Source organism: Gavialis gangeticus, unplaced genomic scaffold (assembly GCF_001723915.1).
Source record: "Gavialis gangeticus isolate Ggan-Ray unplaced genomic scaffold, GavGan_comp1, whole genome shotgun sequence".
Classification (NCBI taxonomy): Eukaryota; Metazoa; Chordata; order Crocodylia; family Gavialidae; genus Gavialis; species Gavialis gangeticus.
The window spans coordinates 3,980,427-3,993,993 of record NW_017729022.1 but is presented as its reverse complement, the minus strand read 5'-3'; the positions used below and the strand labels follow the sequence as shown (position 1 = coordinate 3,993,993).

Genomic DNA, 13,567 nt, shown 5'->3' with positions numbered 1-13,567 from the left:
CAAAGACTTTGTATGTGTGTTTGTTTGTGTGGGGGCCAGTGCAGCTCCGCGCTCTCCCTCTCTCGGTGGCAGCTCCTCGGGACGCTCTACACACTGTCTCCTCTTGGTAAGTTTTATCTCCCCCTCCCTTTTCTCCCCCTTCAAGTCCCCGCTTTGACTTGTTACTTTCATCCTCTCTCCCTCCCCCTCCTCTCGCTGCTGCTGGAAAGTTTTCAGCTCCAGCAGCTCTTAAGCGCGGTGGGTGCAAAATGTGACATGTGTCAAGCTTCCTCCTTGCAAATGGGTCACTTTGTGCGCCCCCCCCGGGTCACAGTTGTGACGGGAGGTGGGGGGAGGTTGTGAGATGGGGACTAACTTGCTTGGGGTTGTTTGTTAATGTGCCTTGTAGTTTTGAAGTGGATTTAAAAGTCTTGCATCCGGGCTGGGGGAGCAGTGGGATCGGGGCACCCAGGGGTTGACTTTGTTTTCCTAGTCCTCCCCCACCCCGAGGAAGGAGAAGCGCACGGTGTCTTCCCAAGGAGGCTGCGATGTGAATTGAATCCCCTGTTGTGTGCGCCGCGCTGCCACCTACCAAACTTCAGCTAGGCTTTTAGCGGCGCTTGGTGCAAAATGGAGTTTCTTCTTGAAGCCCAACTTTTAGTCCAGATGCACAATGCAGGCACCGCGGGGCGCTGAAACGCTCTGCTGGATGATGCTGTTTCAGTCGGAGGGGGGCTTTCATTCCCATCCCATCCCATCCCATCCCATCGCTGCCTTGCCTTTTTTTTTTCTTATAGGGAAATTCTAGGCACGCGTAAAGAAACATGCCCCGCTTCTTCTTTGTGGGGGGGTGTGTGTGTGTAAAGCTTGCACACAAACACCTCTCTCCGCTTTCCAGCCTCCCTGGCCCGTCCCTAGGTGCAGCAGGGGAGGGGGGACCCGTGGGATCTTGATCTCGCCGCTGATCTGGCGCCCGGCCCGGCTCAGCACTGGGCGCTGGCCCGGCCGGCTGCACGTGCACTCGGAGGGCTTTGCTGCGGAAGATGTTCGCCATCTACCCTCTCTGGCCAGGGCCGGTTACTACATGGTACTTGATCTTGCCTACACAGGCAGTTCCCGGCGCCGCTCTTGGGTCTCCTCCACCTTCCCGATGCCTTTTAAATGTACTTGCCGGCTAGAGTTAACCTTGAATAACAGCAACAGAAAACGTTAAGCCTAATACATGAATAAAGAATCACACCAGGCCTATGCGATTCCTGGGGCAGTTATAGCTTGTGGTGGGAGCTTTCTCCTGGAATTTTGCTCTTGAAAATCAGGAATAGTCAGAGACAGAAAGTTGTCAAAGTTTGATTCTGAAGAGCTTGAGAACTAGTGGGCTGGGAGGCTTAGCAGGGGTTGGTCGTGAGGGGAAGGACAGGAAAGGGAAGAAAAGACGTGCTAAGAGACTTGCTCAGGTTTCTCTAGGACACCCCACCTGTAAGAGGGAACCCCCCCCCCCACACACTTTTGAGAATATGGGTGACTCAAAAGATGGAGATGAAAACTTTCAGAAAAAACCCCACATAGCGGGATATCACTTATTATCTAGATCAATACAATCTAAACCTATAGCAAGCTGCTTGTTATATATTAGAATTTAAAATGGCCAAGGTATTGAACTCAAATAGGTCAAGGTAAAGATGACATACAGTGTTTTTGTTCTCTTCCTCTGTTCACAAGTTAAACTTGTTTCAGGCTTCTCATGACTGTCTCCACAGTCAGTTCCTTTTAAGGTTGAACACCAATTTTAAAAAGGGATAACCCTTTATTACTTTGGGCATTGGTAAACTGCCTAAATTGGGTGTCAGAGTGGGGGGGGGGGAAGACTGAGGTAACTTTTGGGTCATGCTGTAAGACAGTAATTGTACTTGTTGAGGAAAAGGATTTGACATATGATGGTAGCTGGACCAGAAAGAATGCTAGTGAAGTGTGTGCGCGTGCATGTGTTTAAATTCCTAAAGTTTTAAAGTTAAATCCCTACCCTAAATTTTATAGTCTCATCTCTTAATAGACAAGAGAATGGCAATAAAGCCACAGGAAGAGCCACAATACTTTACACTTGAGTAGCATTTCTGTTTTTAGGGGCTTTTATTTTGCTTTTTAATAATAAAAGAAACTTAAAAATGTACCTTTTGAGGAGTTTTTATTATGTTCCTTTGCTGCTTGGCTTTAAGTGCCTGATCCAAACCTCATTGATGACTGTGGGGGTCCTGACGTGGACATCAATAGTCTCTTTATCAGGCCCTTGGTAACTTAAATAATTTTTGAAACTGGGGAGTTAGCTTGTGAAAATGAAATGAAAAATAAACTTTAAGAGTTTTGGATTGTGTGTGTGTGTGTATGTGTTTACACCTGGTAATTTAAAGTTGCCAAGGAAAAGATATTGCTGCTAGTAATATTACTATGAAGAAAGTATGGTTCATTATTAAACTGTTTTCTTTAATGTTACTCTAAACCTGCATGGGCAAGATATTGATTTTAGTGTTTTAGAGAGGATATTTTTAAATGTAGCATCATATTTGGTGTCTATAATCAATTATTTTTGCATGAATTAAACAATTCACAGAAAAAACTAATGTGTAGTGTGTTGTTAGCAAAATGACCGTGTTGCTGGGTGTTTGTTTGTTTTTTGGTGGTACATCTGAAAAAAAAAAAAATTCACTACCCAAATAGTAAATTAGTAAATACTTGAAGGATAGGAAAGGGTTTCAAAGCAAGTATTTTTAAAATACATATAATATTCTATTTGTATATTCAATCTATATATCATTTAGTTGCTTTTAATGTGATGCATAATCTGGTATGTATTTTGATAGCATATACTATCTAAAATAGTTGCTTCAGATGAGGCCTCTTATTAAATTTACATGAGGTTTTAACAAAATGAGCTCAAACACTTGCAAGTTAATCCTTATATGTGGGTTTCTTTGGTTTTGTGTAGCAGGGGTGACTTTTAATTTTTGTGCTGCATTGTGCGTGACATTTAGGAAATAAACTCTTAATTGTTTTGTGACTTTTTTCTGTTATTTTAGCATTGTATATATTACAAGTCTCTTTAAACACCAACCAAGTTAATGCTTATAGAGTGCTTGAAAGATTAAAAGTACTATATGAGCTAGTAAATGAACAATACTAGTGTTTAACAGTGCTAGAGAGAAAGTGTACAAATGCAACTGGTGTATTGATTTCACGTTTTAAAAATGACTAAAACTCAAAACATTAAATAATCACACCTTGCTTAAATAGTTTAAATGGAGTTCTAAAATAGAAATGCATCTGAAAAATATTTTAAGAGTAAAGACTAATTCTTGGTGTCATTTAAGATTTTTTTCCTAACGTAATAAAAAAATTGTTGTGCACTTCTGTTTTTCAGGTTTGATTTAATTGAAATAGAAAAACAAATTTGATCGTTTGAGAAGATGCACTTAATTCAGCATGGTTCAGGAGGTATTATATTCTCGTGGACTGAGAAGAGCCCAAAACTCCTGAGTTCTGCCAATGATTTACTTTATGGCTTTGGAAATGTTGCTTAACTTCTGTCTCCCATCTGCTAAATTAAGTTAATGACACTTATCTACCTACCTGGCAGATGTGAGGATGAATTAATTAATGTTTGTTAAATGCTAAGTATTATTTTTCCCCTCCTCTCCCTGGTTTTTCAGAGCAATTTAATTCTAGTAGTGGCTGGAAACAGAATGAGTGATGGGAGTTGTCATGTTGTTTCTCTCTGAGTCAAGTCATAAAGAGGTCATTTTCTTGTATGAACTGAAATTGATTTAGGACACAGGTCACTAAGAAGTACTCATGGTATGTATGATTGTTCGTGGAGAAAATTACAAATCACTGTGAATCTCAGAAATGCTATCAAGTCCATTATAAAAATTGAATACTAATTTTTGGCACACTCAAACTGATTACTCTTTTTAAACTTTGTGACAGTTAGTGGCACTAGAAATAATGTAAAGTATCTAATTTTTTCATACCAATTGCTGCATACTTCTCAACAATCCCTTGTTAAAAGGGCAGCCTTCATTTTAGACCTAACTTTTTTCCATTTTGACTTTATATTTTTCTAGATTGTAACTTTTAAATTATTGACAATATGGAAACTGAACTAAACTGATGTTATAGAAGAAGTTAGTTACCCAGTATCTTAACCTTGGATAGTCTTAAGATTCCAGCCATATTCAGTTAGGAGCTTTTTTTTCCACTTTGGGCCTACAAAGGTTGAAGGTGCTTGTGCTGTTGAAGAAAATTGAAAGGTATTTCTAGATCTGATTTTCAAGATTTGCTAGAGCAGCCTCCAAAAATAAAACAGAGAAAGAGAGAGAGAGAGAGAGGTCAGGAGAGTTAAAAATACTAATTACCTCTTTTTTTCTCTCTTAACGTTCCTAATAACACTTATCACTTTCATTTGTAGAATGTCTAAAAAGTTTATTCTTATTTATCACCAGAGGTGGACGTTTGTAGATATGAATTTTTATTATTTTGTTCTTTTCCCTTTCTTCATTTTTATTAGATTTGCATGTGAAGTTCAGGATTTTTTAGTATCAGAAATTCAGATATGAGCAGCAGTGAAGACCCACATGCTGCTGGAGAGGTAGTTAGCTCTGTTAGTCTGAACTAAGGTAGAAGGCAGGGTAGATTCGCACCTTTATAGACTACATCAGGGATGCATTACATAAGCCTTCCTAGGCAGAGGGTTTACTTCATGAGGTGCTGTGAAGGGACTGCAGGAAGCAGAACTGCTAAAAGGGAGCAGTGATTATAGTGTTAAGGGTAGGGAATAGGGGAGGAAAAAGGAGTGAGCATTGCTAGTTTGTGTTAAGTATGGTCTCAACCAAAACTAGGGCTTATTCCATTACTTGAATTAGTTTTTATAAGCTGTATGTCCCTCAATTGTTTTTCTCTTTCCTACTCACTTTGCCTCTTAGCTGTGCCCCCTCCTCTTCTTTCCCCTTCTCTACCCACTTTTTGTGTCCTAATCATTGCTTTCTGCTTAGCAGCTCTGTTACCTGCAGTCCCTTCACAGCATCTGATGAAGTAAGCCCTCTGCTTGTGAAAGTTTATGCTGTACATCTCTGATGTAGTTCATAAAGGTGCAAATCTTCCCAGTCTGCTGCCTTGTGCTGCCACCACACAAGTAGGTGAAAATCACATCTGCAGTATGCTGTGGTTTTGGTGTGATAATACAGAGTACCATGTGAACAGTAGATCCCAAGTTATGTAGAGAAGGGATAGTAAAATTAGATTAATTGGTGCTTTTTAATAAAGGGCTTTACATTCCTATCCTAAAGGAAGTTAAAATAAATATTGAACAGATTATATTTATCAGTTTATGAAGTCCTATTGCAAAGTAAGCTGAGGAGTGGAATATGAGTAGATGCAGACTCGTTTTTTAGCAATTTGGTTTGTTTCTTGTTGCTGGTGATTGAATCACAGTGTCCTTTCTACAACTAGGGTAGAGGGTGAGACTGTTCTTTGTCTGAAGTTTATCAATAACACACTTTTTTGTGAAAGTTTACTGCAGAAGACAAGTGTGATTCCCTTGTATACCATGTACTAAATATAGTTTGAGTATAGATATTTGATGATAAAGTGTTTGGCTGCAATTTCACTTTAATAGCAAATATTTCTAATCAATTAGGCCATGCAGGTGAATGAAGACTTGCATTCATACAAGCCAGAACTTGAGCTTAACGTTGGGAAGGGGCGCTATAGCTACCCTGACTCTGTTCCATTAGCCATTTAAGTTAGCTTAAAGGCCACCTTCCCTATGACCTCAACCTCTGGGTAGCCTCTTGTTTACTCTTCTGATTTATTTTGCCCCACCCTCTGAAATGGCATAGGGAGGACCTCAGTCTGTGAAGACATCAGAGTCCCTTCTCCTTTTTCACAAAAGCACAAACAGCACAAATGGCATCTTGGGGCTCCTATATTTTTGGGAGCTACTCCCTAAACATACACACAAATTATTGTTATTAATTTTCAAATCTGGCTTTTACTTAATCTATTTTTGCCTCCATAATGCTGTGAGGAAAGCAGAAAATCAGCTAGACCCCAGTTTGCTTCATTCCCAAATTGGCATTATTTTTTTTAAGTTACAGTTTAAGGCATAATTGAATTCCTTGTATCTAGGCAATTTCTTTTTAAAAAAACAGCTAGTTTCTGTGGGTATATATTTATATTTTTTAAATAAGATTTTGTGTGGTTTTGTGGCATTTTAATTTGAGAGGTTGGAAACAGCTCTGTTCAAGTTATTCTTCTCTGATAATGAGATATATTTTACTACATTTCTGTGAAATTATTAAACAAAATCTTGAAACCATAGATCTGCAGTAGCCCAAAATTTGTAATGAAGCAAAATGTATTTTAAATATATGTATACATGTTGTGGTAATTCATACATATTTTTTTAAAAATGAACTTACTGTAAATTAATTTTTACCAGAGTGATAGTTGTGGTATGTATTTCCATAGAAGGATGGAGAGGGGCAGTGCCAATTTTCCATGCCGCTTTGCTTCTGGACTTAGATCAACTGTTTAGTTCCATCCTGATACAGATGTTAACAAGTGCAGTGTGCCTGTGGAAACTGAGACCCTTTCCATGAAAACTAGAAAAGGGCAATCACATTGTTTTAGATAGTCAGATATTAAGGAATAAATACGTGTTGCTTTTTGAATCAGCTTTAGACCTGACTAAAACAGCATCCCAAAAATTAAATGCTGCACATACTATTTTGACTTGCGCTTCTCAGTCTACCTTAATTCTAGCCTTTAAAAATTGAATCTCTAGAACTTTTCTTTTCTGACATTTCACTTTTTCTGTTGTGCCACTATTATTATTAATATTTACAGGTCCCATTGCATTCTTTGGTATTTGACCTAAACAGCGAAAGAAGCTGTGACTAATGTGTAGTAAACTCTGCAGCTGCCGATTTTGATGTTTGGGAATTAGATCAAAAACTGTATAGTTTTACCATTCACAAATAATACAGGGGAATTTGGGATGAGTTGGCTGTGGGAAGCCACTGCAGTTTTGGAAAAGAGAGTGACAAGTCCAAAATAAAAAAGAGCTGGGGAGTGTGTAGGGAAAGGAGCCAAGAAAAACATGAGATTGGTTAGAAGCCAGAACAGACAAAAAACAAGGAGATGAGTAAGTGGTGAGGAAAATACATAGAGACCTCAGGTTTACAGAAAAGAAAAGTCGTATCACCTTTATTTATTTAATATTGCATGTGAGAGAAGTTTGGACTGTGACTTCTAAAGAAAGAAATAATGAACAACTTAATTTTTTGTGAACTGGGACCAAAATCATTCCTGATGGAAGTAGGTAAACTCTATTGGCTTAACTAGAGCCGTATCAGCCTATGCCATCAATGGCTTATACTCTAGATTCATCTGAGGAAATTTCTTAAATTTTATTAATGATTTTGTGCCTTTTGAAAGCTACTTGGTATTTGTTGCAGTGAAGGTCAATCTTTTTTATTTAGTGCACATTTAAATAGCACTTTCCTGTGGTGTCACAAGAGAGACTGAGGTCTTTGGAAGAGGAAGAGAGGTAAAATTAAAGAAAGAGTTTATAGAAAATACAAGTGATATCTTTTAGAGCTAAGAAAACAGTAATTGAAATATTTATGATTCAAGGCACTTCTGTGTGAGAGAGCAGAGACAGGATTGTGGTTTCATTATAGTACTTACAGTATTCGCATGACCTAAAAATGAAAGCACAAAAGCCCTAATGCAGTCAGGTATGCACAGACTGTCAAGACATGCATAGCTGATGAACTGTTATGTTCTTCCCAATACCAAAGAGTTCTCATAGTCTCTATGTAAAAAAAAAATCTAACTGAGGAAATATGATTAGAGCAGAAATGATGATTATCATGTCTATAGCACAATAAATGTAACGTAGAAGATACTGGGTACTGCTAAGCAGGTACTGATTTCTTTTTCCAACTGAAAAGCTAAAATGTGTGCAGTACACAATAACTGCAAAAGTGTGTTGTAGAATGCATATAGATAGTAGTTTATAAGATCACTGTATTGAGTATTCAGGAATTTTTTAAGGAAAGTGCTAGAAATGCTTCTGTTTGTAAAAAGGAATTAAGGGAGAAATTGGTTGAGAAAGATGTTGCTGAACTGTTTTTTGTGTGAATAGTGTCTAGTGCTAAAGATTTGCTTAGCATGTGAAATAGTAGCTGACTTACTGTGTTTACCCAAATCCAAGATTACTTTGAATTTAGGAAGATGAACCCACCAATGATTAGATTCTGTACATGGAAAATTTATATACTTAAAAATATTTTTCCATTTTAAGAATCTAATTAGTGGAACATTGTCTTAATTTCATCCTACCCACTGCCGTGGTAGGGAAAGCAGCGGTGGGGAGGCAAGGGGCCAGACCCCCATTCCTTGTTCCCTTGACCCTTACCTATCCCCCCCCACCAGCCTCTTACGTTCTGCTGTAGCTCTGCTGTATCTCTAGGACAGTCAGCAAAAGTGGCAGCCCTGACCTGGCCTCAGCCTTGCCCAGGTAGGGAGGAGCCAGTGGTAGCTCTTGGCAAGGCCCAATCAGGGCTGGAAAGACCAGAGCAAAAGTAAGGGAGGGAAGTGGGCTACTGTGGGGAAGGCTGCCTGGTCTCCCCTGTGCTTCCCCTCCAAGCCACACATGTGGGTGTCTCCCGTTCCTCTCCCCACACTCCCCCAGCTGCATGCCCCATTCCCCACCAAAGAAGCTGTCCTGGCCTGGGGCAGATGGTGGTTCAGCTCTGTCTTTTTCCCATGCTTATTGGGGTGGAAAACCTGGATTCAAGTAAATACAGTATTCCTGAATTTTCTTCTGTTAATGCTGATTAGGAAAGTGTATAAAATATATCTAAACAAATACAAAAATAACTTCTTGTAAAATTGCTAGGTGGCTTGTTTAAAAATATTTGCTTAGACTTTGTATTTGGGAGCCAGATTATGCCATCAAAATGAACATGTAAACCACATCCAGATGAGCACAGCTGTGTGGTACGTCCGTGGTGCTCCACACCACACACACAGGTGTTCCTCATGCTGCTACCTTGTGCAGAGGTTCTTTTGACCCCAGGAGATCCCAGGGAAAAAAAACCCTGGTGCCTTAAAGTGGGGTGGTACACATTGCAGAATTGTGCACCGCCCAAAGCCAGAGCCTAGTTGGCTGCAGCCACGCTCTGGCCATGGCTGCATCTCCCCCAGGACCCCAGGTAAAGCTGCTGGGGCCAGCACAGTTGCTGGCCCTGGCCTCTCCTACCCCACCTGGGGTAACCTAATGTGCTCCAGAGGGTGCGTGGCATTGGTGTTCCACGAGGGCAAGGTATGTCACTGCTTCTTGTCTCCAGAGAAACAAGTGGCTGCTCTTGTGTGGATGTAGCCATAGAGTCCTAATAAACATTAATTGTTGTACATTTAGTGGAGGAAATTTAATCTGAGATTACTGTGCCGGAACTTGGGTCCTGCAGTATGGAGAATGGGTGTGTATACATGTGCTGGTGATATGCTGACCCTTGCCCATCTAGGATGTCTTAAGACAGCTGGAGGTGAGGCTTCCAACTTCATACCTTGTGTATTTGTTCTGTTTTATAGTGAGCAACAGAATACATCATTAAGTGAAGAATACTGTAGTCAAGGAAGTGCTTTGTAATATCCAGTGCCAGTATGAAACAGTCCCATAACTTTAGGAGTGAGATTCTTTTGAAAAGCTGCTCGCTGCTTTCTATGATTTGGAAAAATATCTCTTCAAGTTTAAATAGGGTGGTTGTCTAAATCTTCCTTGAATTAACTGAGAAGAAGGTACTGCAAGACACTTATTACAAGGATCTTCCAAGCCTTGAAGAGCTGAATCAAACCTTATGGATATTGGTGGAAAGACTCCTATTTTGCTGTCTTGGGTTTTGGATCAAGTTCTGAGTGAACAAGCTGATACTTGGTGTTTGATGAAGTCTTAGGCTGGTTACTGAGACAATATACCACACAAACTTGTCAAAAATGTTCTGTCAGCATTCTGTTTGTTCAAAATAATTTGTTTTTTAGCTATTTTCTCTATGTTTTCTAGTACCAAGTGTGCTCTTGGTACTCATTATAACAGCAAGTTCCCCAATATCCTCCAAAACGTAAAATGCCAAACTAAGAATGAGAGTCTTTTTATACTTTGCAAAGAAGGCTTGAGGCAGAGGTCATTGGGATGAAAACCGTGTATTAATGAGAAGATGTTCCTGTATATATAGCTTTCATAATGTTTCAGCATTTCCAGGGCTTAATTTCCATTTATACACTACATAGATCCTAATGTGTGTAGGTTTCAGGTTCTTTGTCTGTTCTAGTGGATTTAAGTGGATACCAGAAGAATACTTAAAAAAGAAAAAAATAATTTAGATACTAATTTTCAGTTAAAGAATGTTGTGATTTGATTTAAAAAGAAACTGCTTTCATGTATGATGTACTTCAGTCTCCTGTGATGAGACGGATGTTAACATCATTTTAAATATCTTAATAAGTAGATGTACCTCCAATAATTGAACATTTTATTAATCTTTATCTATCTTATATTGGTACCTAAGCAGCCCCTTTGTTCAAAAAGACTTGTGGAGGAGATCTTTGGGTACTCCTATAACTGCAACAGGCAAAGAATGACAAAATCTGCCTGATGGCTGCCTAACAACAGTTGCAGGAAGCGTGCTAGCATGATGTGAATGGATTAAATAACTTGAGACTGAAATGGACAAAAGAAAAAATTTCTAGGGTTTTGTTGGAGAAAGGACCATAGATTCATAGATTCTAGGGTCAGAAGAGCCCTGAATAGCTCACTGAGTCCAACCCCCTGCCCTGGGCAGGAAAGAGTGCTGGGATCAGATGACCCCAGCCAGATGCCTTTCCAGCCTTCTCTTAAAGACCTTCAAGGTAGGGGAGAGCACCACCTCCCTTGAAAGCCTATTCCAAATCTTGGCCACCCTTCCTGTGGAAAAGTTCTTTCTGATGTCCAGCCTAAATCTGCTCTCTGTCAGTTTGTGACCGTTGTTCCTTGTTACCCCAAGAGGTGTCCTGGTGAACAGAGCCTCTCTGGTTCCTTGTTCCGCCCCCCTAATGAATTTGTAGGTGGCCACAAGATCACTTCTTAGCCTTCTCTTGCAGAGGCTGAAGAAATCCAGGTCCCTTAGTCTTTCCTCATAGGGCTTGGCCTGCAAACCCTTAACCATACAAGTGGCCCTCCTCTGGACTCTCTTGAGGTTATCTGCATCCTTCTTAAAGTACAGTGCCCAAAACTGCATGCAGTACTCCAGCTGCAGTCTGACCAACGCTGCATAGAGAGAAAGTATCACCTCCTTGGTTCTATTTGTCATGCATCTACTAATGCATGATAAAGTGTGGTTAGCTTTACTGATGATTTCATCACACAGATGACTCATGTTCATCTTGGAGTCCACTATGATTCTGAGATCCCTTTCTGCTTCTGTGCTGCTAAGAGGGTCATTCCCCAGACAGTAGGTTTGCTGGATATTTTTACACCCTAGGTGCAACACTCTGCATTTTTCATTGTTGAACTGCATCTTATTGTGTTCTGCCCACTTTCCAACCTGTCCAGGTCCGCCTGCAATCGTTCCCTACCCTCTGGTGTGTTCACTTCACCCCACAATTTAGTATTATCTGCAAACTTGAATACAGTACACTTCACACCTCCATCTAAGTCAATGATGAAGACATTGAAGAGTACAGGTCCAAGGACCGAGCCCTGCGAGACCCCACTGCCCACATCCTTCCAGGTTGATACTGACACATCCACCACCACGCTCTGAGTGCAACCCCCAAGCCAATTTGCCACCCACTAGATTGTGTAATCATCTAAGTCAGAGCCTCTAAATTTATTTATGAGAATGGGATGAGTTACTGTATCAAAGGCCTTCCTAAAATCCAAGTAAATGACATTCACCTCTACTCCTGTGTCTAAGCTTTTTGTGACCTGGTCATAAAAAGAAACCAGATTAGTCAGGTATGAGCTGCCTGCTACGAATCCATGCTGGTTGGCCTGCTGCATTATTTTTCCTGCTGGACTTGTGCAAATATGATCCGTAATAATTTTTTCAAAGACTTTTCCAAGGATAGAGGTGAGACTAACTGGCCTATAATTATTCAGATCCTCCTTCCTCCCCTTCTTGAAAAAAGGGACTACATTGGCCCTTTTCCAGTCCTCTGGGACTTGACTGAACATCACAAATGCTCAAACAGCTGTGCCAGTGGTTCTGCTATGACACTGGCCAATTCCTTCAGTACCCTCAGATACAGCTCATCTGGGCATGCTGACTTAAACACATCCGGTCCATCCAAGTGACTCTGCACCAAGTCAGCGTCAACAGTTGGTAGGCTGGTGTCCCTCTAATGCCCATCTAAAAACCCAGTAGGGGACTTGTCTTGACCCTTGTTCAGGAACACTGAGGCAAAAAACTCATTGAAGAGCTCAGCCTTGTCCCCCCTGTCTGTCACTAATTGCTCCTGCTTCTTCAGTTGGGTTCCTATGCTGCCCCATGCCTTCCTTTTACTTCCTACATACCTAAAAAAAGAGTTTCTGTTGTCTTTAATTTCTGTAGCCAGCCTCAGCTCCATAGTTGCTTTGGCCTTCCTAACTGCCTCCCTGCAGTCCTGTTCTAGTCCTGTTGTAGTAGTCACCTGAGTTTTATCCTGACTAAGCTAAGCAGTGGTAATGATCCAGAAACTCATTTGACTTCTTTTGTTACCACAGCAGATAGAGAATGGCATCTTATCTTACAAGGGAGGTCCAAGCAATCCATTGCTTGCTGAGTGAGGATTTGGTTAGATGGTATGCTGCACTGAAGTTGGAAATAATAAACTGGCTTAGCTTTTCCACAGAAGTAGATTGACTGAGGTTTGGGGTAGAACTCTCTCCCATTGGAGCATGGCTCAAGGCTCTGAAATACAGGTACAGGCAGTCCTTGGAATTATGATACAACTGGTTCCTGAAAACCATGTCTTAAATCAAAATGTTGCAACTCAGAATTGATTTTCCCATAGGAAACAATGTTATAAATGAGGTATTGGTTCCTGTACCAAGGCCTGATACCCTATTTTCACCAAAAATAACCCAGAATTTTATACTCAATCAATTATGGGTGAGTAACATAGCCGCATTAATATATTTATATTGTAAATAGAAATCATATTGATTTGGAAGGACTTCTTTGAGGTGACTTTGCTGGACTTTTTTGAAGGGCTCCTGGTTGGAGTCTTCTCAGGAGTCTTGGCTGCAAGTTTTTCTGGAGTCTTTTCTGCTTTCTTAAAGTGTCCAAGGAAGTTTGGACAGATGTTCTCCAGGGAGAAGGACGATGCAGCGAACTTGTTTGCTGGTGTGGTGTCGTGTTGGATCAAGCATCGTAAAGTTGAAACTGAAGTCAGAAAGTTGAAAGAGGGTGTCAATTTATAAACATTCTAAGTGCAAAACGTTGTAGCTTGAAACTTTGTTAGCTGAGGACTGTCTGTATCCGCTATCATGCCACAGTGACCCAGGCTATAG

The 13,567-nt window shown here is 40.4% G+C and overlaps 1 long non-coding RNA gene across 1 annotated transcript in view; it reads left to right on the top strand.

The window, feature by feature from the left end:
• Positions 1-6: 6 nt before the first annotated feature.
• The window catches only part of LOC109295612, a 280,108-nt gene continuing 266,547 nt past the window's right edge, over positions 7-13,567 (top strand). Inside the window, exon 1 of the long non-coding RNA XR_002096784.1 lies at positions 7-106. This is a non-coding gene — a long non-coding RNA (uncharacterized LOC109295612). The remainder of the gene's footprint in view (positions 107-13,567) is intronic.